At 42.4% G+C, this 24,686-nt stretch overlaps 1 protein-coding gene across 14 annotated transcripts in view; it reads left to right on the top strand.

Moving 5' to 3' along the window:
- NCALD (neurocalcin delta) overlaps positions 1-24,686 on the top strand; it is a 405,829-nt gene that overhangs the window by 183,028 nt on the left and 198,115 nt on the right. Inside the window, exon 1 of one of the 14 annotated variants that reach the window (XM_034668397.1) lies at positions 4,393-4,589. The exons of the other annotated variants lie outside the window; for them this stretch is intronic. The gene's annotated coding sequence lies outside the window, so the exon portion shown is untranslated. Of the gene's footprint in view, positions 1-4,392; positions 4,590-24,686 lie in introns of those variants that run through there. 14 annotated transcript variants of the gene reach the window in all.

The raw sequence follows: 24,686 nt of genomic DNA, 5'->3' as shown, positions 1-24,686 counted from the left end.
GGTAAACAGTCAACAAATATTAGCTATTATCCTTATTATTCATTAAGCTGGTAAAACATCTATGTAAGTTATCCCCAGTCCTTTAACAACACAACTGCCTTGAATGAGCTCCAAGAAGGACTGCTTGTACTGGACTGTTCCTTATGTTCAGTGGTATTGTAGCCAAGCTCCACTTTATATGGCCAGTTATGCTCTAAAAGTAAATTCCCACAAACATGAGATTATGGTGACAGAGTTATAAACTTCCTAAGAGCTGTTGGGGATGCTGTTGGTCCATCTTTGGCTGAGTACACATAATTGTGAGATTTGGCCAGATGAAAAAATGGTGATTGCTAGCGCCCTTGGCCAAGATTGTCGGAGACCAAAAGTTAGTTTTGAGGGGTTTGGAATCTAGAATCCCTCATTGTGATTTCATTTTTAGAACTGTAAAGGACTTCAGAATTCAGCAGGCTCCACCCTACCATTTTATGGGTTCGGGGACTGAGGCACAGAGAGGTAAAAGATGCCCCAGGTAGGATCATAGCATTGGAGTTCAGAGACATCCTGACACGGAGGTAGAGTAATCTGGGCAATGCTGAAGTCTGGTGACAGGAGAAAAGTGTTGCTAGTGGAGAAATGCACATCTTTCAGGTGACAGTGGAGGGATTGACCAGAATCCGAGTAGGGACTTGGCTGTGGGGGTACCCTGCTACATTCCAGCCTGGGGGCTCCACTCCAACAGCCCACTAAAGCTCTCAGCTCTGAAAAGCTCCCAGTTTTTCTCAAGAGATCTGTATAAAATGTGTCTTGCATGCCATAGACAAAGTACTGCCTAAACTTTTTTTTTATTATGTTCAATTAGCCAGCATATAGTACATCATTAGTTTTTGATGTAGTGTTCAATGATTCATTAGTTGTGTATAACACCCAGTGCTCATTACCACACACGCCCTCCTTAATACCCATCTCCCCGTTACCCCCTCCCTTCTGTAACTTTTGATTGCCATCATTATGTTCCAGCAGGTTCTTATATAGCCAGGCAAGGTATCAGGCCCTTCCTTAGTCTTGAGCTCCTGACCAATCTTTCTGATTCAATGGTTAAGTCAAATTTAAGTGCTCTGATCACTTAATGTCCATTCCATATTTAAGAGACTCCGACTATTTTTGGTCAGAAAACAAATATCCTCCAGACTACCAGCAAGTTTGCCAAGACACATCCTGGTTCATTATACAACCGCCAAGATACAAAGCCCTAAAAATAGGGAACTTGCTTTAATATTTCATTTGGCATCAGGATGCTAAGTTCATATTAACTGCAGGCAGTACTTTTGACTGGTTTCATTTGACTTCCTGGGTATTATGCTCTTTGGCTGTGGAGGGCAACTTCTTGTTTATCTTCATCTCTGCTTGGCTTCAGATTAAGGCTTTGTGCATTAAAAAAAGAAGAAAAGCTTTTCTTTTCATCACCCATCTGTTTAATAATTATTTTCCCTTTTCTTTTTTTAACTCACTTGTTATGCTAACGTTACTGTGTCTAAATAGAATGTCTATATTTGATTGCATTGTTCATTTTAAAACTTTTTTCCTTGTTTGTTTAATTAGAATTTAGAGTATGCCAGAACTAGAGCCCTTTCAATAATGCAAGAATCAAAATTACTTTCATAAATCCCAGTGGGTTAATGATAGTATCTGTGTTTATCTCTGAGATCCATTAAGGAAGAAATCTTTCCTGTTTTCATTTATTTCTTTGGGTAGGGGGAACCATTAAGTTTTTATTTAAATAGGACTTTTTCAGAATTTAACTTTTTCCCAGTTGGTATTTCTATATTCTATTAAGCTGCACAATGAACTTTGGGTAAAATGGATTTTAAGAATGAAAACGAAGTGTAATTGTGACATGATTATACCCTTCTAGTGGGGCATGATGTTGTGGGTTAGGTAAAAGGATATTCAGCCTTTTAAAGCATATTCTTCTTTCAGTCATTTTCCTTGCTCAGTTCTGTGAGATTAAGTATGAGTGAGACTAGGGTTTAACTGATTGTCCATATTATTTCTTGACTATCATCCAAGTAAGCAAGCCCTGTCTCCTTTACTGGCTGTTTGCATGACCTTGGACATGGGTCTAAGCTCTACTATGCAGATAAAGAATTGAGGCTCAGACAGAATCAAGGACTTGGTGAAGTCATAGATAGGCTTTTACAGAGATAAGACTCCTTGTCTTCACTCTGCCACTTACTAGAGCAAGGGCTAATCTTCCTGGAAAAAAATAGTTTATGAAAACATTAATTATTACTCTAGAACCATGCCTGGCACATAGTGAGTATTAGTTGATGATGATGGTGATTCTCATTTCTTTGTTCTCTATAACACAAGTTTGAGGGTACCAGTCTTTTTATGCTGCTGGGCATAGCAGGCAGGTTTCATTTCAAGTGTTAAATGGACTGCTTCGTAGGGCCTTCTTGGAGCACCGTGGAAGGGGGGAGATTTCTGACCCCAGTTCTCTCCTTTCTTCCTCTTGTCCTCTCTTTTCCTCTCACATCCAAATCACTATTGATTGTTATTGCAGAACAACTGAGCCATCCCTTTGATTGAAGGAGGGTGATGATTATTCCTTCCCAAGTGAGAATGTTTTTCTTTGATGAGAGAGAGAAAGAGGGCAAGGGGGGATGTGGGAGGGGTGAGTTGAGTAGGAAAGTAAAAGCAGAGGTCAGACAAGCCAGGATAGTCAGGAGAAATGAGGAGGCCCTTAGGACTGGGAATATCTCTGGTTTCCATGTGGCATAACCCACCTGGCCAGGTGAGAGGGGTCACTCACCTAGGAATTTCCAAGGTAGAAAATGTTCTGATCTGAACAAAGTGCAGTTGTATTCCATTGATTTTAATTAGGCATAATTTACTGAGCACTTGGGATGTCCAAGTCATCATCCTCATTGTTGCAAATATGGATGAATAAGAGATAATCCTGGTCCTGATGTCCTTAGGTGCTGGGGCTCCTTCTGTCATAGGCCCCACCATGCCCTGTAATTCACTTCAAACAAACAAAGCTTCCTCACATTTACTGATACCTAGTCAGCGTCTGCCATCCTGGCTAGACTCAGCCCTGTGAAGGGGGCCAAGTTCTGTGTCTCTTTCTCACCATGTGTCTACAGAGTGTGTTGGGAGTTGCAGTACAACTCTGACACTAATTAGTACCTGGAGTTAGGTCAAATCTCACAGGGTAAGGGCTCAGGCCTCCACTAGACTACCCTCATTTCAAACAGTAGGCACAAGCTCTGGGATTCCCAAGCCACCTCTACATTTGACCAACTGGCTACAAATTTGGGGCTTCCCCTACCTCTTCAGTTTCAGTAATTTGCTAGAATGATAGAGGACTCAGGAAAGTGCTATAGTTATGATCAGAGTTTTATTATAAAAGATACAAATGAAAAAAAAAAGATACAAATGAGGATGAGTCAAATGAAGGAATACATAGAGTAAGGTCTGGGGGGTCCCTCAAACAAGGTTTCCTTGTCCTCAGGATGCATCCCCCTCCTGGCACTTTGATGTATCTTACCAACCAGGAAACTCAACTGAGCTCTAGTGTGCCAAGTTTTTATTGGAGTCCCAATACATAGGCATGATTGATTGAATTACTGGCCAGGTGATTGAACTCTACTTCCAGCCTCTCTCTATCACCTGGAGAGTTGAGCCTGAGAACAAGGGAACCAGGTGATCACATGGTTGATTTTTCCAGCATAGCCATCCTCCATCCTGAAACTATCTTGTGGGCTACCATTAGCCACCTTGTTAGCATAAACTCAGGTGCAGTCCAAGGAGCCACCAGGGGCAACAAAGACATTCCTGTCACTTGGGAAATTCCACGGTTGAGACCGTCCCTTTTAGGAACCAGGGACAAAGGCCAATTCTTTATTATACAGTAGGAATGTTCAAAAAAGCATTGTTTGTTCAAAAAAAAAAAGGTGAGTCTATTAACACCTATAAAATGAGGCCTGGTAGAGACAGTGCCATGCCTGAGGCGCTCAGAGAGGGTGGCACCTGAATGAGCTGTGATGACCGAGGGTTTTGACAGGCAGGAAGTGGAGAGGGGACAGGAGAAGGCAGGGTAAAGAGGGAGGATAGGAAGGTCCTGGGGTGTGAAGACTCATTGTGTATGTTTCCAGGGAAGGAGAGGGTTGGAGGCACAATCAGCAGCACCTCAAAACATGTTCTGCTCTGGGCAGGCCCATATTTTATGTCCTCTTAAAAATGTTATGTGGGTATTTTTTCAATATATATTTAGTGAGGAAGGCCATAAATCAGTTTCCTATTAATAACTCTTTACTCCTTCCTTTATGTTTTAATCCACATGTCAACTGACCCTTCCCCCCTTCTCTGGTCTTCTTCAAAACGAAATTCCACCTACACAATCCGTAGCAATGTGTGAGCAACTTAGGGTGGATGGAAAATGCAGAGCAGCTTGGAGTCTAGACTTGGACCTGGCTCCATCACTCACTAGCTGTTGGAACTTGGACAAGCCACTCAACCACTCTGCATCTCAGTTTCTTCATCAGCAAAATGGGGATAGCAGTATCTCCCTCCTAGGCTTGTGTGAACTACACAAGCTTATATAGGTAAGTCACTTACAGCACTGCCTGCCACGTTATCTATGCCAGGTATCGTTCTTAGCTACCACTTCAAAAAGCAGAAGGAGAAAAAATCTGAATCATTTCATTTGAAAGGATCTGGCTGTTCTCTCAAGACTTGCTTCTCCACCTTGCAGCTGCTGGGTTACCTCTGCCTTTTTCCCCATTCCCATACTCGGCGTACCCTTCCCTTCTCAGACTGTTCCTCCCTGGGCCTCTCAGTCCTTTGCTTCAACTAGTAGACTCCCAGGCTCTGCTGAATCCTGTTTTGATGAATGCCAGCAGCTTTATACTGAGAATGTAGATTTTGCTTGCATTTGTTTAGAGTAAGACCTTTCATTATGTACCCTTTATGGACTGGACATCTGGCTAACCTGCTGTTAATTGACTCTGAACATGAGGGAGAAGCAGGGAGTAGGACAAGATAGGCAGCCAAGGCCAATGGGATCAGATTATGCCTTGAGTAGCCAGGGCTTAAATCCACTGGCAGTAGGGAGCCATTGAAGGTGTTTGACCAGAAGAGCAGGTACAAGGGAAGCATTTGATAAATGGTTCTCCAAGTATAATTATTCCAAGACCCTCTGCATCCAAGCAGAAGTAAGCCAGTTGCAATACTATAAGGCAGAGCTGGTTGTGCCCTCTGAAATTCACATAGACATTTCATAAATAAGCTGAGTTAGTCTCCTTCTAGTTCATCGGAAACCGCATGCATTTATCAAGTGCCTTTCATGAGCAAGACTCTGGGCCAAACTCTGTCCTCCACATAAGTGATTTTTACTGCAGGACCTCCTGAGGTCTCTGATCCTTCATTTCAAAATAGCAAGATTTCCTTGGCTCTTGAGAAGGGCAAGTGATAACTGCACTGACATCTTCATTCTACAAATTATTTAGTGCAAGGTAGATTATACTCACTGTCTCTCCAGATTCCAGACAAGACAGACACTGAATTAAGCATGGTTGAATTAAGACGAGGTCCTAATAGCCATCAGCTGACCCTTTGTTTATGTCATGAAAACTTCAGTAGGGCTCTGGCAACCTTATGCTTCCTATGATGTTCCTTAAATGGGGAAAATAGCCAGCAGTCAGATACTCCCAGTTTGAGGACCCTGTCACCATTAGTAGTGGCTGTTCTTCATCTAGTGACAGACTGAGTGGGTGACAGAGGCGCAACCACTGCCCCATATCTGCTTCAATGTGAAAGAGATGCTGTGGTTCTTCCAAAAGCAAATGCGTGATTGTCCTGGCAGCTCCCCTCCGCTTAAGCAAGGAATCTGGGTCCTGGGCCAGCGGCAGAGGGGCCCCTGAAAGAAATCCAGGCCTATTAGATCCAGGATGTGCAGCCACCCAAACACGTCAAAACCTGTGGGGATGAAGGAGAGAAGGAAGATAGAAGGGAACTTGGGAAAGAGAAGGTGTGATTCCTAGAAAGAAGACAATGGCTGTTGCCTCCCCGAAGGCCAGCTCTGTCAGACATGTGTGTTCGGCTGGCAAGTAGCAAGTCCTCCTGGAGATATATTCTCTCATCTTGACCAGGTGGAGATCTCTTGGCTCTCCTAGCACCCTGGGAAAAAAGTAGCCCCAGGAAACCTCTCAGGGCCATCCACCTGTAAATCTCTCTCATCATCACGGCATGCAAGCCAAATGCCTCCCCCCACACACTGTTCCCCGTGTTCTTTTGCCTCTCGTCTGCGAGGTATGTTAAGTGTTAAGCTCTGTCTCCTTTGTGCCTTGGAGCTGATGAAGAGTCCCCATAGAGAGCCTGCTGGTGACAGGTGTGCTCTGCAGCTGTGATGGGCGGGCAAGTGGGTGCAGGGGGTCAACACTGGGACCGTTTCTCTTGGAATGAGGGCTGAAGTGTGTCTGATGGGCATTGCCTGCGTCGCCCTGCCCCGTGCCTGCAGCCAGGGAAACCGGCAGGTAAAATGAAGTGCAATTCCGCCCGCCCGCCCAGGAGGGTGAGGTCCCAGGGAAAGGGAGATGTTGGAATCAGAAAGAGATGCCAGGGCTGGAGAAGAGAAGCAGTTTGTAGGCCTGGTCGATTTTCAGCTGGTGTAGTGTGGTGAGCGTATGAAGCGTAAGAGATGAGTACATGAAGATGTGAGCTTTTCAGTAGTTTCATTTTACAGATCTGGAGGCCCATAGCTTATACTTGCATTCATGCATGGACAATACCCACTGCCTGCAGCTGTCTCAGGGATGGAGGACTGGGAGGGGCAGTGTCTGGGGCTTGCTCCTGGAGCCACACAGCAGCCATTTCCTGGTTGCCTCCTGCCTATCATCTTCTGGGGATGCTAAGAAGCACCTGGATGTAAGACTGGCCTCTGAAGAACTTGCTCCTTTTTGCTCTAATGACAAAAAAAAAAAAAAAAAAATTCTTGGTAGCTGAAATAGAACTATGGTCTTTAAAAAATACATAAACTAAATTTCTTTCCCTTCTCTCTTATTTAGTCAAGCTTGGCTGTGGTGCCTTGACTTTGGGAGAAGCCAGGACTCAGCGTGGAGGGGCTAGATCTTTTGGTTCCTATGGCAGATGTCTGAGGGACAGTCTAAAGCTGAATAGATCCCAGAAATTCCCAGGCCTCTCTATAGCTTAAGAATGAGGACAGATATCCATTGTGGAAACCGAACATTGGGAAAGACCAAGAGAATTAAGTCAGGGGGGTTAAGTGACTTAAGATCATTTATTTATTTGTTCAAGAAACATTTGCTGAGTACCAGGCACCAGGAGACATGTGAAAATATGATGTGAATAATGTGCTTTAGGAGTCACCAGTTCCGACATGCCGCAGTTCTGCTCAGGGACAGGCACAGGAGTCTTTTCAAACCTAGACGCTCCCAAATCAAGTGGGGAAACACCGTCAAAGCCTCAGCGGAGAAAGGTAGGAGTTTGGGGTCTGCGCTCAGTCTTGTGTCCTGAGTCCAGCTGCCATACGTCCACGGAGCACGGCCTTGACTCTAAATCCTTGCCTCTGTGCCCACTCCTTATGTGCTCTGGCCTAAGGTTGCTGAGGATGCCCTGGTCCTCTTTGTCAACATTCGGCCTGGAAGCCTCCTTGCTCAAGGCTTTGAGTTCATTAGGTAAATTTTCTATCTTCCAAGTTACCATAGGTGACAATTATACCAAATGTTTTGCATTACAAAACATGGGACACCATTTTTTTCATCTTTTATAGTATTTTCCTCATTATTTTTTAGCTTCTCAAAATTTATATATTGCCATATATAAACATATTAGCATATTTATCCACATGACTACCTATGACCTGTTCCAATACTACATCCTTCAGTTTTGTTCGGGCCACAGACCTATTGCATCTCAGTCAACTGTGCTGTGCGACACAGAACCACACAATATCAATGGCATATCACAACAACGAGCGTTTGCTTCTAGGTCATGTGACTGCAGGTCGACTGGGCTTGATTAGGCGTGGATCCAGACTGTGGGCTTAGATTAGGTCTGTTGTGTGTGTCTTTCATGCTTCTTGACCAGCAGTTCCTGGGGGCAGAGTCTTCTGTGGCCATGTCAGAGCTGCAACAGGGACATGTGGAAGCACACAATGTCTTTTAAGGCCTAGGCTCAGAACTTGCTGCATTGGCCAAACACAACATCAGTGAGGCAGAGATGTATATTCTGTTTCTAGTGTTGCACCTACAAAGTCCCACACCAAAGGGAGGGATGAGGAATTGAGAAGATAATCAAGTCTATGATATACAGTTATTCTGCTGCATAGGGAGGATATCTGGGGATCTGACAGTCTCTTAAGGAGACTGTCAATTAATCCTCTTCCTTTTAGCCCCAACATCAACTCCTTCTTCCAGAAATACCTGGTCCTGCCAATTCCTGTGCCATTTGGGGGGTTATGTAAATCTGGTTGCTTCTTGTCTTTCCCACTACCGCCTTAGGATTCATATTTTCAGGTTTGTTGAGTCAGTTACCACTTGCCCATCTGCTTTCCAGCTTCCAAAATTTCATTGCTTTTGTTTCTTTTCATATTTTCTTTGTCCTCGTGGGTTTATGTTTGTAATAAAATCCTTTTACTGTCATTTCCATAGGGCTTGGGGAGAGAGTAAGGCTAAATGCATGTTTTCAATCCATCATCATTCCCACCTGGCTCTTCCTTGACACCTTAACGATCAGCCTCCTCTCCCTCTTCAGCTGCTCTGGCTTTAATTACGTGCTGCTCAGAGCCCCTTGTTGCCCGGAGACAACCGAGCAGAGGAACTCTGAGGAAGTGCCTGACGGGGTGGTGACTCACTTCGCAGTCTGGCTGGTTGTTGGAACATGATGTGAGCTGCAGAATAACCCTTTCTGACTCAGTGTTGTGTCCATAAACACAGATGCATTTGAAGAAGTCACCTACCTCTTCAGAGTTCTGAATATACAACATCACTATTTTTGATCTGAACCTGACCCATAGGACCCATTCAGCTGAACACACACACACACACACAGATATGCACATATGTGTAATAACAAGCTGGATTTCCTTATACTAAGTTGAAATGCAAAAGAATACAAAATGCAACCACCTGCTCTGTTCTGATTGCCTTTGTTCTTTTTCTATCAGTTCATTGAAATAATGGAGGTGAAGGAGGGGTACTCTGTAACTCAGTTTGATCAGCTCTTTCATGTTTTCCAAATGTAGATTGACTATTGGAGCTTACAATTATCCAATGGGAAGACTGAGGACAAGAGTGCTATAATAGTAATAATACTTACATACTAAATTGTTTGACCCACAAGTCTCTCTAACAGTGCTAGGTAGCAGAAGGGGTTGTTGCAGGTAAAAACCGTCTCGAAACTGAATGGAAGCATTGTGGAGTGCTACTGGGACAAGACCTCCAACATATATCCAAGCAGGGGAAGAAGGGAGACTGGTAACAATTAGTGAATCTTGAGCCGGAAAACCGGGGTTCAGACCCTGATTCCACTTCTTACATTCTGTATTCCCTTGGGTAATTTTCTTATTCTCCTGGATGAGGAAACAAGCTTTCTTGCTCATAGGGTTGCTAGGAAAATGAAAGGCAATGAAAGCTCTGTGAAATAAAGTTCTGTTCCAGTGCAAGTGTTTTTTTGAGGATAGTTATGAATGTAAGTAGTTAATACAAGATTGGTAGTTAAGAAATCCATTCTTTATACCTTCCATTGTTTGGAACACCTCACTGCTGGTGAGATGAATGAACTCAGCAAATTGTTCACAATCTGCAAGTTTTCACTATAAGGGACAGTTAATGATAATTAACACCTGATGGGCACTTGGTAAGTGCCATCCCTCTTCTAAGCACTTTATAAATATTAAGTCATGTAATCCTTAGAGTTACTCTATAAAGTGGGTTCTATAGATGTTACTGTCACCATTTTAAAATGAGGGAAACTGAAGCCCAAAGAAGTTAAGTAAGTTGTTATGGTCGTGTCATTTACTAGTGGAGCCAGGACCTACCTACAGGCAGCCTGGCTCAGAAGTCAGCCTGGTGCGTGATCCCAGGGTCCTGGGATCGAGCCCTGCATTGGGCTCCCTACTCTGCTGGGAGCCTGCTTCTTCCTCTCCCTCTGGGCCTGCTTGTGTTCCCCCTCTCGCTGGCTGTCTTTCTCTCTCTGTCAAATAAATAAATTTTTTAAAAATCTTAAAAAAAAAAAAAAAGAAGTGTACCTGGTAGCTGCCATATAAACTCAGGTGTGGAATGGACTCCCTGCATACCTCCAGTTCTCTCCCTAGACAGTCTTTTCTGGGTTCTTCTTCCTTTGATAATCCACTAAATGATTTTTAGTGTTCTCCCTCAGGCTCTATTCTTATCTCACTACCCTCTCCCTGAAAAATTGCTATAGCCATGGCTTTAATTACTATCTATAACTAAAGAGTTCCATCATTAGGTCCAGCCAGATCTCTCTCTTGGTGCCCAGAGGGGTTTATTCAATTGCTTACTAAGTATCTTCACTCAGATACCTTGAAATTACCTCTAATTCTTCATAACTAAAATTTTATTCATGATTTTTCCTTCTTGTGCAGTAAACTTGCTCTCTCTCAGTCTGGCAGCACCATTCACCTAGATGGGCAGGTGAGACATGGGTCATCCTTGAGGCTCTTCATCACCTTCTGTGTCCATCCAGTCCACCCTAAGTCCTGCCAACTCACTCATCCAAGTTCAAGTCAAGCTCGACCATGTCTGAGGCTCTGTAAGTTGAGTCAGTATTCTAGCCCAGGCCAGCATTGTCTCCCATGTGGATTGGTGCCACGTCTTCCCTAAACAATGCCTCCCCTCTAGTCTTGGAATGCTCTAGTCCTTATCTCATATTGAGTCAATATGATCTCACCAAAACATAAACTTAATCATGTATTTTCTTGCTTAGAACTCTTCAATGGACTCCTGGTAACCTTAAGATAAAGGCTAACACCTTTAACTGGGCTTCAGTGTGGTTATGACCCAGCCAAATATGACAACTTCAACTTCATCTCCCATCTCTTTTTCTTACATCCCTTCCTACAGCCATAGGGACTTTCGGTCAGCATCCCTACGCACCTCTCTCTCACCCCAGTACCTTTGCACATGAAGCTGTTTTTTTTGCCTAGAACAGTCCCCATCCCTCACCCACTACAGCTTTCTGTTCAGCTACACATCCTTTAGGTAATTAACTTAAAGTGACAATTTTCTTGGGAAAGCTTTCCTTGACTTTTCTAGTTTTTATTTTAAAGTGTCTTATAAGTATCCTGTGTAACACTTACTATAATTTTTTTGCAATTGCTTGCTAATTATCTGTCTTTCTGGCCACACTAGAAATCCCTTAAAGGCAAGGACCATGTAGGTCGAGCTCATTACTGTATCCCCTGTGACTAGCATAATGCCTTGCATATAATAGGAACTCAGTAATTATTAATTGACTATTACATGAATATCATATAAAAACATCAAAAGTTGTAAATTGCCCCATTCCCAAGATAATACCCCCCAAAATTCAACGTTCTTTTGTCTTTAATGGATTATTACATAAGAAGGTAAACTGAAGACATATCTTTACTTCTACTTATCCAAGATATTGGTGAACAAAAGAAAGTAAGAGGAGGACTTTCCTCCTCTTTTTTTCCTAGAAGTTTTGACCGCCCAGAGTGCCTGGGTGGCTCAGTTGGATAAGCCCCGACTCTTGCTTTTGGCTCAGGTCATGATCTCAGGGTCCTGGGATTGAGCCTTACATCAGGCTCCCCACTCATCAGGGAATCTTGAGATCCTCTCCTTCTCCCTCTACCCCTCCCCCCGCCTGTGCACTCTCTTTGTCTCTCAGAAGTTTTGACACCCTATTAACTCAGATCACTTGTACCTTGAGAGAAGCAATGCAGGGTTGAGGAGACGATAGTGAATAAAGTGGAATAGCTTCTGAGAGGTGCTATTCTAAATGCTTTGTGCCCTCAGAAAACGGGAATGATGAGAACTTTTCCCCAAATTGAACAAAGTTGGTGACTGACACCCCTTTTGGCCTCATTTCACACTTCTTCAAACACTAAAATTCTTGCCTCTCCAGAGGCACATTCTCTGGTGATAGGAAATTTTGGAAGCAGGGCTTGAGGACGGTGTCTGGACTGACCTGGCCACTATAATACTTGTCCTTCTCATAACATACTTATCAAAACCCAGCCTTATCTGTTCTCCATAGCAAAAGGAGGTGTTGGAGGTGACATGGCTTTGCCCTATGAGCCCAGGCATTTTTACCTAAACATGCTTAAGTTACAGTCTTTTCCATATTCACTATCTATCTGTCTCTTCATCCATAAGATGGGTAGTTTGGTCAGTAGCAACTCCAGTCATTAAATACAGTCTTCTAAATGAGACTTCCTATTATTCTTTTAGCTTCCAATTTTCCTTTGAGTCACTTGTCAAGGTTTGTAATTATAAGCTTATTTACATGATTATTTGTTTACTCTCTGCTCCATACCTACTTCAAACCCTGCCTTCTCTACTTCCCCAACCACTGTAAGATCCATGAGGGCAAAGACTGTGCCTGTTTTGTTTGCCAATTGATCCCCAGAGCCTTGCATGATGCCTGGCACACAGTAGAGGCTCAATAAATGCTTGTATAAAAAAAAAATCACTGGTTGAACAAATGTCATAATGGGAAAAGCCTTGTAGGTGATGCCCTGACTCCCGCTTAGACTACTGAGGCTCTCCGGAGTCTACACAGGTTACCTCAGGTGAAAAGATTTATTTAACAGAGGAGCAGGGAAGAGTAAAGAGCCTCTTAGCAGACTTCATTCCGCTTACTCTTGTCTTATTGCTCTCTATTTTGTGTTCTTCCACAAATCAGCCCCAGTGGAAAGAAAAGGCTCCCAGGCTGGGATTTGAAAGGTAATTTAATGACAGGATAGTTTATAGATGTGTGGGCAGGAGCAGAGGAGCCAAAGTGGGTGCTGAAGCAGCCAGGCACGACAAGAGTGAAAGTCACTCTTGAGCCTAAAGGTAAAAGCCATAGCTGTCAAGCACTGGAGGTAGGGACATACCTGTAGAAGGACAGAGTCACCGCCAGAAGCATGACGCAAGGCAGGGAGGGAAAAGGGAAGACATGCCCAAAACTCTTCCTCTTTCCACCCTTTGATCTCCTGCTATGTCTCCAATTGGCACAGCTCAACAGGAGACCAGAGAGCAAGGGATCTCAGGTGGTGCAATCTGTAGAGATCAGCCTCCTGGGAAGGGTAGGAGATGGATCTAGATGGGAGCCGGAGGAAAGCCAGCATGTGCCAATATTGTTGTAAGTGATTCTTTCTTTAAATGGAGAGAGGCTGCTTGTGGCCAACTTCATTTTGCTCCCCACCACCCAGATCAATCATGGTGCCTGCTGTTTCCTGACATTAGTTTAACTCATCAGTCTTTCTGCACTCTATGGCCTACTGTTTTTTATATGTCTTGTATTTAAACTCTTCCAGAAAAAATCTGATGGTATCACTCTCTAGTATTGGACAGAGTGCTCATAGGACAGCCTATAAAACCTGCTTTTGGGTCACACGCTTGCCTCTGGTTCAATTACGTACAATGCAGGCTGGCCTATGATGAACACTCTCTCAAAAAAGGTTGTGGGTAGTAGACTTCTCAGAGGAGATGGTCTGACTGGAAGCCACCTTGCATGTCCAATACATTGTCACCCCCACTTCCACCCCAAGGTGACCATCCTCCCTAGTGAAGGATAATAATATCAATGTCCAATTGCTGGAGGGACAGGCTAATGCTCACTGTTAGAGTCTGCGGACACAGGACAAGTTGCCTCTGTCAGTTGGGTTCACCAGATGTGGCTAGCATTGGTGTCTCTTCTTGTGTGATGCATCTTCAGCTTCCTCCTCAGACAGCTGTCGTGTCCCAGATGTTATGTTCAGAGTCTGGTTCATAAGCTGATGGTGTTCTGCTTCTAATCAGAATACCCATATTCATTTGTCTTCATAAAAAGTAAATGACTCTGTCAGTGAGGTTCCTGATAAAAGGAACAGGGCATGATGCTTTTTATTCATAATCAGCTCTGCAAAACCTCCTGCAAATAGGAAATGAGTGTTTTCTGGCATTTTGGATTATGTTGAAAGTTGAATTTACAAAAAATGACAGCAGCTGCTTGTTGGTAAAGTTCAGGATGGCCAACTTGACTGGTGGCAGGGATGCTCTTGTTTCCCAGTGCCCATTTCTCTCTGGTGTGGCGTCTCTTTTGAGTCACCCCCTTCAAGGACAGATCAGTGGGGCAACCCTAGAGTAGTTACTGAGCCATTCCAGACCACTTGTCAATGTCAGAACTCTCCACGATGGATGGCTCTCCACACATACTCTTCTCTCCTGAGAACATCTTTTCCCTTTCTCTCGATCTTGTTAAATTCTCATCCTTCGGTCTCAGCACACATGGCTCTTTCCATGAGATAGCACTTGGGAGGGCAGGCTCTGCAGTCAGACCACTTACACTTTCTATCTAGTCCAGCCATTCATCAGTTGGACCTTAATTTCTTTATCTGTAACTAGGGGATGGTAACTGGCTGCGAATATTAGTGGTTAAGCATGTCGGCAGCAGAGCCAGATTGTCTGGTTTCAAATGGTGGCTCCACCACCTCGTATTTATATGACCTTGAGAAAATTAATGAACCCCTCAGTGCCTCAGTTTCTCCATCTGGAAAATGGAGGTCATAAGATCTATACAGATTTGCTGTGAGGATTAAATGAGTTTATTAAAGAAAAAGGCTTTATTTATTTATTTATTTTTAAAGATTTTATTTATTTATTTGACAGAGAGAGACAGCCAGTGAGAGAGGGAACACAAGCAGGGGGAGTGGGAGAGGAAGAAGCAGGCTACCAGTGGATCAGGGAGCCTGATGCAGGGCTCAATCGCAGGACTCCGGCCGGGATCACGCCCTGAGCCGAAGGCAGACTCTTAACAACTGAGCCACCCAGGCACCCCAAAGAAAAAGCCTTTAGAGCAATGCCTCACACATGGTGATGTTTAATGAATGCTGTACTTTATTATTTTCTATCTCATTGACTTGTAAGGATTAAGTTAGGTAATGCATATAAAGCATTGGAATCATGCCTGACCCAAAGTCAGTTCTCAGTGAATGGTGGTGGTAGTTGTTGTGTTGCATTTTCCTTATTATTCTCCAACATGCCAGAGAGAGGTCGTCCATCTCTTGTGTTCCTGTGGTATATAAGTCACACCTCTAATAGCATTTTTCAAACTATCCTTGTTTGGATTTTGTCTCTCATGTTGGACTATGCAGTCCTTACAGGCAAGCATAAGTAATAAATAAATATTTGAAATTGCTTAATATGAAAAATTGCTATACCTTGATAAGTTTTTTGTTGCTAAGCTTGTCATTGAAATTCTTTGATTAGTGAGAGGCCAGCAGCAAATGGGCTGACTTTGGTTTTGGGTGCACCTGCCTCTCCTTATCATCTCACGTGGTTTACCGAGTACATAGTCTGAACGCAAACGCTAGTGTCCAGAGTGGTCCTTCTCTTCTCTTCAGATAAGTGACATGCAGTGTTTGAATTGAAGGTGTTAAGCGAGACTCGGGGCCTCTCCTTCTCACTCCCCTTTGTGTGGAGCATGTGCTTGCTGTCAAATGCAGGTGTCGTAGCCTTGACTCAGATTGGAATTCTACCGCACAAAGCGTGTGCTGTGAAGACAGCCATATCCCAAAGATGACTCATTCAGGTGGTAACTAACTACATTCCTTCCCCAAGCTTTATGACTTGAGATGTCTGGGGATAAAAGAAAAAGAAAATAAATAATGATTTATCACTTCCTGTTTTGGGCCTTTCTGAAGTAAAAAAAAAGTATATCTTTGTCTGACTTGAAATGGTTTGAGCTGTGCTTGTGATATATTAATGACTGTAAAAGAATGGACATCAAACAGTGGTTTACTTCAGAAACTGCTGTAGTTAGGCTGAAATGATGCTTTCAGTCAACACGATGTCGAACTGTCATCCGCACTCTCTGGTAAACATCTTTGCAGGTGCACGCACGTGACAAGCGCACCATGAAATGCCCAGTGTGAGCTCTCGTTTGTCGTAGCAGTTGGAAGGATCCACAGATGCTATTTTTGCCATCTGGTTCTTACATTTCTGTTATACATCAGAATAATTGTAAACATTAGTTCATATAGATAGTAGATGAATGAATGTCATATTTCTGATAAAAGACAAGCACAGACTACTTTGAGGTTTATGTGGACTACAGAGGGGAATTTATCCAGTAGACTTTCTCCATTAAATTTGTGATTTCAGACTGGATTAAAGTCTTAAATGTGTTGGCTTTATTTGTTGGTAAAAAGTTGGTACTTCTCTTAAAAACACATCTGTAAACAGCCTTAATGTTATCATAAAATACGTATAGCTTTGGTGGTGGGTTCTACTCAGAAGCCTCTGGTGCATCCAGATGTGTTCTCTGCGACAATGCTGATTTAGCTGTTCTGTGGGATGTGCCTTTAATTTCCAAACAATTTGGCCTTGTGTGTTTTCCATTCAGCAGCCAACGAGTTAGCTTCTGTATAGTTTATCCAGTATATTGTGATGCTTTATAATATCTTTTATCCAGACCTTCAGCTTGTTTCATTCTGGGTTTGGATTGTCTGTTGGCCTATCAGCTGTGGTCATTGTACTCTGTTTGCCCTCTGAGTTTCCCCAAATCAGCTGTGCATACTGCTGTTTGTCTAGGCTCTGGGGGACCAAAAGTCTGTCGCACTGATGGTTAAACAGATGCTGGGGCTCTATCTAGATCCTATTATTTGGTGCTAATTTTTAGTATATTTGTATATGGTTTGTATTTTTAATTTCCAGTATATTATTATGTATTGAAACCTTAAAAACCTTTCTGGCTAGGGAGACACTGCCCCTCTCTGGGCTAGCCAATTCTTAGAGATACCGAAGGCCTCAGGGACAGCATGCCTTTGATAAGAAAACTAACCAATCCAGAGCTGTGCCTCCTCCATCTGGCTCATTCACACCAAGCCAACATTTCCCCTGCCCTCACTCATGCCAGGGCCAAGTACCAGGCAATGACAGACCACTATAGCCCCAAACCTGCTGGAGTTATTCAAACTAGCCAGTCCTGAACTGTTTCCTCTGCCCTGCCTTGCCTTTCCCATGGAAGCCCCAGTAAAGACTGTGGCCTAGATTGTCCCCTCACTCTTGTTTTCTGCCTCCCGACCACCCCGAGGCTTTCCCAAGTGGCCTTACATGGCATGGTGTGCCTCCTGTCTCCAGTACCTGTGAGTATAATAAACTTTTGTCTTCCTGAACCTCTCCTGTGTCTCCCCTTATGGTCACACCGACTGACCATCACACAAAACTGCACAAAACAATTTGCATTTTCACTGGTAGTGTCAACGTTTGAGGGAGACATGTTGGAGTCATTTAAAAATAGACCATGCTTGAAGCATCAAACTTTACATCGAATCTGGGGATGTACTGTATGGTGATTAACATAATATAATAAAAAAAAAGACCATGCTTTTGCTTCCATATACACTTCCTGTGACTGATGATGGATCACTGATTGTTAGACATATCTTCACACAAGGGTGCCACTAAATGTCCTTGGTTCATTTCAGCGCTTATGTTCTCTTACTGTCAGGAGGTTCTCCTTAATATCTAGGCCAATTCCTATCTATTGCTACTCAAGGCAACTGATTTTCCTGTGTCTCTGCCTTAACAGATCATTTTCTAAAAGTATTTGAGATTCATTTCAGCATGCCAACTCCAGAAGATTCATCCAGGTACTCTTTCTCCCAAAACTGCAAATGCAGCAAAATCTGCTGGGCCCAAGATGTCAGTAAGTGTTCAAAGAGCACGACTTCTCCCTTGAAAAGAATATTAAGTGATAAAAAATAGCACTAAGTGCCTGCTGACTACCACTCTCCTGGAAGCTCTACTTCTGCACGGAGTTGGTTCCCAGAGAATCGGGTCTTTTTTTTTTTTTTTTTAACACTATGATAAAGGAAAGCACTCATGGGCTTTAAAGTAAAACTGCCCTAGGATCACATTGGTCATTGTCACTTACTACCTGTCTGATCTTAAGGCCACTATTTCATGTCTCTGAATCTGTTTCAGCATCAGTAAAATGGGGGTAATGGTAGCTGCCTCATGGTATTGTCATGAGGATCAAATGACGTTATCACATGGAAAGTACTTCCCAAATGGTAGCTATTCCACAGGGTTGGTTTCTCTCTGCCAGGTTTGTTAATGCAGTGCGACCGTAATGCTATCTGGTGATAAGTACACTCAATTTAATTTTTACCAAACCACATTCATTAAATCAGAATTTGTAGCTATTTAGACCAGATTGAGCAGAAGTTTATTTTTTTTTACTGAGAAGAAGGGATTTGCTAAGCAAATTTTTCTGGCAGCTGGAATGATGCTAAGGAGAAAAGTTAAGCTACTTACAGCTTTTAAAAATTCCTTCTTGCAATAAAGAGAAAGAATTAATTAAAACCAACGATTATCTAAGTTACTGAAAGGGTTGGGGAGACAACCTATTTAGTAATGCTTGCCACTGATTCGTATGCAATTAGTTTGTGTGTGACTTACAAAGGCGTGCCTCATTAAAACTAGTCTGTATTTCAGACATCTCATCAGTTAAGATGTGTTTCCCTTTCAATTAATCTGAATCCATGAGTTTCTCTGACACTGCAAAAATGGAACATTGAGTTCAGGTAAAGAGCTGTCCATCCCTCACCAAAACTGCGGCAAAGACCTTTATTCACTTATGGTAATTTACATTATATTTACATTACGTTATACTTATGCTAATTATTGCTGCACTCCTATTTCTTAACCTTTCATTAATTCATAGTACATTTATTGATAGCCAATCAATGACTTGGCACTCAATTACTGAAGAATTTTTCTCCTGGCATCAGGGAAAGAGAGCAAGCTTGCCTTATCTAACAGTGGAAGTTTGCTTTTTCCCTCTACATGCAAATCTTGATCAGACCAAACACTGTTGGATAACCAGGTTTAACAGGATGTTTAATAATGACATCTCATGCACATTTTATTCCATCCTTTGAATGAATAAGGACAAGGCAAGAGTTAATTATTCGACATCCAGAAGTGAATATAGGGATGACCTAGCCCTTAGGGAAGGCCAGATAGACAGGGGTGATCACTAGGTAATTACCAGGGATCTGTAGGGTAATGTGCCTGTGCTCTGCGTGGGTTGAAAGTCTGACCTCAACTTCAGGCTTAAGGATTACTATAGTTCATTGTCATTATTAAGACAATTTCAGGATGCAATTACTTATTGCGTATTTCTATTGCTACTTGCAAATTTTTACCATTATTTCTTTGCTTGTTCAGTATTATTAAGAAATGATTAGAAATGACAAGACTGAGTTGGATCATGTTGTTTGCCTGCCCATCCTGATGTTACAATTTTGATCTTTTCTTAATAATACTCTCTAAATATGTGTAACTTGAAAGCTCCCAAAACCTTTTGTCAAGGTCATCAGTGACCTCTTGATGGTCATTTCTCAATACTCATACTACTGGACTTTGCAACAGCGTTTGGCATGACTAATCATTCCTTTTTTCATGTTCTTTATTTTCCTCTATCATTTTAATTACTTGAATTGTGTTGTAAACTTTAAATTCTTTAGTTTTACACTAGATCCTTCAAAATCTTATCTGGCCTCTTGATTTCATGAAAGAATATTTTAATGTCATTCTTGAGCAAAATTTTTTTATTTTTGTGTTTATTGCTATTAAGTAATTGTAATCCTGCCCTCCTAAGTCAGTGCTCAGGGAATGTTTGCCGAATTCGGGGTGACTGTGGAAACTGGGTTTTGGAATAGTCCTTTATCTCCTACTTTATCATTATAAGGTAGTTGTCTGAAATTCTTCACCTTTTTCTAATTTTGTTTACCTTGTAGTTTTTATAAAATTTTGTGTAATTATTATTGATTTTGGTTCTTTGATGAGGAATCCACTCCTTTGGCCTAAGCATCTTCAACTCTCCCCCATCCCCCATTTCTCTTGTTCATCTGCTTCCAGATCTTCTTTATGCTTTTTGGGATCTTTGAGACTTCTTCGACAAGTTTTTTTATATATAGTCTCTTTACTTCTAAAATGTTTCCTTCCTTCCAGCCAGCTTGCCCTCTGTTTTTGTTGTGACACTTGCACTTTAGCTTTGCCTTAAGTTTGAGAAAAAGGATCCAAGTTGATTCTTATCTTCTCATTGTGTATTTAAATCTTATCTCTTCATTTTAGTGGCAGCTTGTAAAGCCTATTTTTGTCTCCAAAGTTTAAAAACCTGACAAGCAGGCATGGTTCTCATTCCCTTGTCAACCAAGATACTTGAAAGTCCGGTCTCAACATAGTACTTCGATTTCTTTACTCCCATTTTCTCTTTTTTTTTTTAAATAATATTTTTTTATTATATTATGTTAGTCACCATACAGTACATCCCTAGTTTTTGATGTAAAGTTCCATGATTCATTACTTGCGTATAACACCCAGTGCACCATGCAATACGTACCCTCCTTAATACCCATCACCAGTCTATCCCATTCCCCCACCCCCCTCCCCTCTGAAGCCCTCAGTTTGTTTCCCAGAGTCCACAGTCTCTCATGGTTCATTCCCCCTTCTGTTTACCGCCCCCCTTTCTTCTTCCCTTCCTTCTCCTACCGATCTTCCTACTTCTTATGTTCCATAAATGAGTGAAACCATATGATAATTGTCTTTCTCTGCTTGACTTATTTCACTTAGCATTATCTCCTCCAGTCCCGTCCATGTTGCTGCAAATGTTGAGAAATTGTTCTTTTCGATGACTGAGTAATATTCCATTGTATATATAGACCACATCTTCTTAATCCAGTCATCTGTTGAAGGGCATCTTGGCTCCTTCCACAATTTAGCTATTGTGGACAATGCTGCTATGAACATTGGGGTGCATATGGCCCTTCTCTTCACTACGTCTGTATCTTTGGGATAAATACCCAGTAGTGTGNACACCCAGTAGTGCAATGGCTGGGTCATAGGGTAGTTCAATTTTTAACTTTTTAAGGGACCTCCACACTGTTTTCCAGAGTGGCTGTACCAACTTGCATTCCCACCAACAATGTAGGAGGGATCCCCTTTCTCCACATCCTCTCCAACAATTGTTGTTTCTTGCCTTGTCTATCTTTGCCATTCTAACTGGCGTAAGGTGGTATCTCAGTGTGGTTTTGATTTGAATTTCCCTGATGGCTAATGATTTTGAACATTTTTTCATGTGTCTGTTAGCCATTTGTATGTCTTCATTGGAAAAGTGTCTGTTCATATCTTCTGCCCATTTTTTGATTTGTTTATTTGTTTCTCGTGTACTGAGTTTGAGAAGTTCTTTGTAGATCTTGGATACCAGTCCCTTATCTGTAGGGTCATTTGCAAATATCTTCTCCCATTCCGTGGGCTGCCTCTTAGTTTTTTTGACTGTTTCCTTGGCTGCGCAGAGGCTTTTTATCTTGATGAAGTCCCACAAGTTCATTTTTTCTTTTGTTTCTCTTGCCTTTGGAGATGTGTAATGAAAAAAGTTGCTGTGGCCGATGTCAAAGAAGTTGCTGCCTATGTTTTCCTCTAGAATTTTGATGGATCCTGTTTCACATCGAGGTCTTTCATCCATTTGGAATTTATCTTTGTGTATGGTGTGAGAGAGTTTCATTCTTTTGCATGTAGCTGTCCAATTTTCCCAGCACCATTTATTGAAGAGACTGTCTTTTTTCCACCGGTTGTTTTTTCCTGCTTTGTCAAAGATTAGTTGCCCAAAGAGCCGAGGGTCCATATCTGGGTTCTCTATTCTGTTGCATTGGTCTATGTGTCTGTTTTTGTGCCAGTACCATGCTGTCTTTGTGATCACAGCTTTGTAGTACAGCTTGAAGTCCAGCAATGTGATGCCCCCAGCTTTGTTTTTCCTTTGTACTCCTATTTTCTCTAAGCCCTTTGCAATCCGGTTTGTACTCTCATTGTCTAATGTACCTGCTCTGAGAAAACTCAGTTCTGGTTTTCTCTTGACCCTTTAAGTACTCATCTCACTCAACTCCCTCCTTCCCAAAGCTCTATACCCTCCTGGATTCCATGATACCATTTTCTCTTGACTTCCCTCCTGATCCTCTTGGTCTTTTTTGGACTAGTTGTGGGCTTCTTTTCCTTTGCCTTCTCTTTAACCCTTACTCCTCTCCAGGGTTCTGTCCTTGCTCCTCTGTTCTTGTCACTATGCATAATCTTCCTGGGGGAACTCATCCACTTATGTTGATTTAACTACCCGCCACTCCGCCCAGGACTTTGTGCTATTTCCTCTACCATGAATGCTCCCCTGCATTCTCTCTCTCCTACTCATCCTTCAAATGGGTCATTACTTCCTCCAGGAGAGTCTTCTTCAGTTCATCCTTTAGACTAAATGTCCCCTCCACTGTGCCCCCATAGTACACTTGTTGACACCATTATCACGCCACACATTACGTTAGGATGAAATTATCTGTAATCTCCTTAAGGTCAGGAACTATGACTACTTTTGTATCCCTATGCCCAATATAGAACTCAAGAGCTTTCTTTGAGGCTTGCTTCTCTCTGAGTGAGATATACTCCTCTTCATGACCTAGCTGAGATTGTATTTCAGCTGAAGATAAATTTTTAAAAATTATATTCTAGAGCACATTTTCTCTTAACTTTCTATGGTATCTCTGATAGGCCTATTATTTGCAAACTAAATCCCCTTGATCCACTTCCTAGTTCAGTCAAGGTCACTGTCATGTATTTACATGGTCTAGCTATGGTTTGACTTTAACCATCACCTATATGCTGATGACTCCTAACTCCTTTTCAGTAGCCCTTACTGCTGTCCTAAATTATTTCTGCACATCCTACCGCTTGCATGCAAGCATTTCCTATTGTCATGGTACAGAGTTTCTGGTGCCTTGAGGTCTCCAACACCCAGGGCAAGTTGTTCAGGGTTGATGAGGAGAGAACTACTTCCAAATCCCTCATTTGAATGTAGTGTGTAGGTTGGGAGGGGAGCAAAGGGGGGTCCTGGTGAGGTCACCAAAGAAAAGAAGTGTCAGGGTGAGAAGGTGGTTGTATCGGTTTCATATGGCTGCTGTAACAAAATGCCACAAACCTAGATTAAGACAACACGAAGTTATTCTCTTACAGTTCTAGAGATCAGAAGTCTGACATTACTTTCAATGGACTTAAGCCAAAAGTTCACCATGGCTAGTTTCTTCTGGAGGCTCTGAGGGGAGAATCCATTTCCTTTCCATTTTCAGCTTCTAGAAGCTTCCAGGATTCCTTGGTTTCTGGCTGCATCACTCCAATCTCTGCTTCCACTGCCTTCTGCCTTAACTTTGACACTTCCGCCTCACTTCTGTAAGGACCCTTGTGACTACACTGGGCCCATCTGGATTATCCAGGATAATCTCCCCATCTCAAGGTCCTTAATTTAATCATAATGGCACCTCTGCATTTGCCATATAAGGTAGCATTTACAGGTTCTGGGGATTAGGGCACAGATATATTTGAAGGGCCATTATTCAACTTAATACAAGGGGTCCTGAGTCAGGGTGGAGATAGATGCAAGAGTGTCTCTGCCTGCAGTGGAAGGAGATCCAGAATCTTTGATTTTTACCAGATGTGAGGGCCAAGGTGTATGTGTGTCTAAGAAAAACTGTTGCTTTTGGTGCCGTTTCTAGGTAATAGAAAACTAATGTCAAGGGGAAAAAATTCTACATAATTTTCTGTGTAAAAGTAATAAACCTTAGAGTCATTTATATGAACTGCCTATGATTTATGCCTAAATATCTGATGGCAAAATAATATTTTCCAACTAATTGTTACATTATCATCATTTAAGTGTTGTTTTAAAATACTATGCTCAGGTGTCTGCTCCCCACCCTAACAAAGCCAGAGAGCATTTGTGTCAGTAGCTATCATGAGCTCTTCTATTAGTGGGGCTTTGAAACTGGACTTCAGGACTCTGGGCAAAGGAAGAGAGAGATATTTATAGCTTACTTTTTTCTCTTGCATCCTTTTCTTTAGAGGGAACTGTGGTTAAAGGAAATAACTGGTTAATGGTGAAAAAAAAGTAGAAAGTTCTTCATATGAGAAAGTTTGACAGCCATAGAAGATGCACTCACATTGAAGCAGAAGGTCTGCTAACAAGGCAAATAGAATCATAAGGGTCATTGGAAGATGTCTTAGTTTGGTTTCTCCGGAGAAACAAATTTTGAGGTAAGGATTTGAGTGGGCAAATAGAGATATGGTTACTTTAGAATGTCTCCCATTCTGGAGTTGTATCTAGACGGCAGCAGGGTCTTTATCAATCAGTTCCCAATTTCTACTGGCCAAGAACCATCCCTGGGCTTTTCTCCTCTGTGCTTCCTGGCTGTACCTACAGACTGTGGGTCCCTGTAGCATTGGAGAAGGCCTGGAGGCAGAAAGTCAGAAGATAACCAGGGGCATGACTAAGAGGGCACTGCCAGCTCCAGAGGAGTCTGCATTCCCTTCCATCTACCTTCTAGCCATAGCTGAAAGCAGAAGGGCGGGCAGAATGTGAGCAGGGTGTCAAAGGCAAGAGCTACAGAAAATCTTCTTCTGAAGTGGTAGGTA

The sequence above is a fragment of the Ailuropoda melanoleuca genome, chromosome 9 (genome assembly GCF_002007445.2).
Source record: "Ailuropoda melanoleuca isolate Jingjing chromosome 9, ASM200744v2, whole genome shotgun sequence".
Taxonomy (NCBI): Eukaryota; Metazoa; Chordata; class Mammalia; order Carnivora; family Ursidae; genus Ailuropoda; species Ailuropoda melanoleuca.
This window is presented reverse-complemented; position numbering and strand designations above follow the sequence as displayed.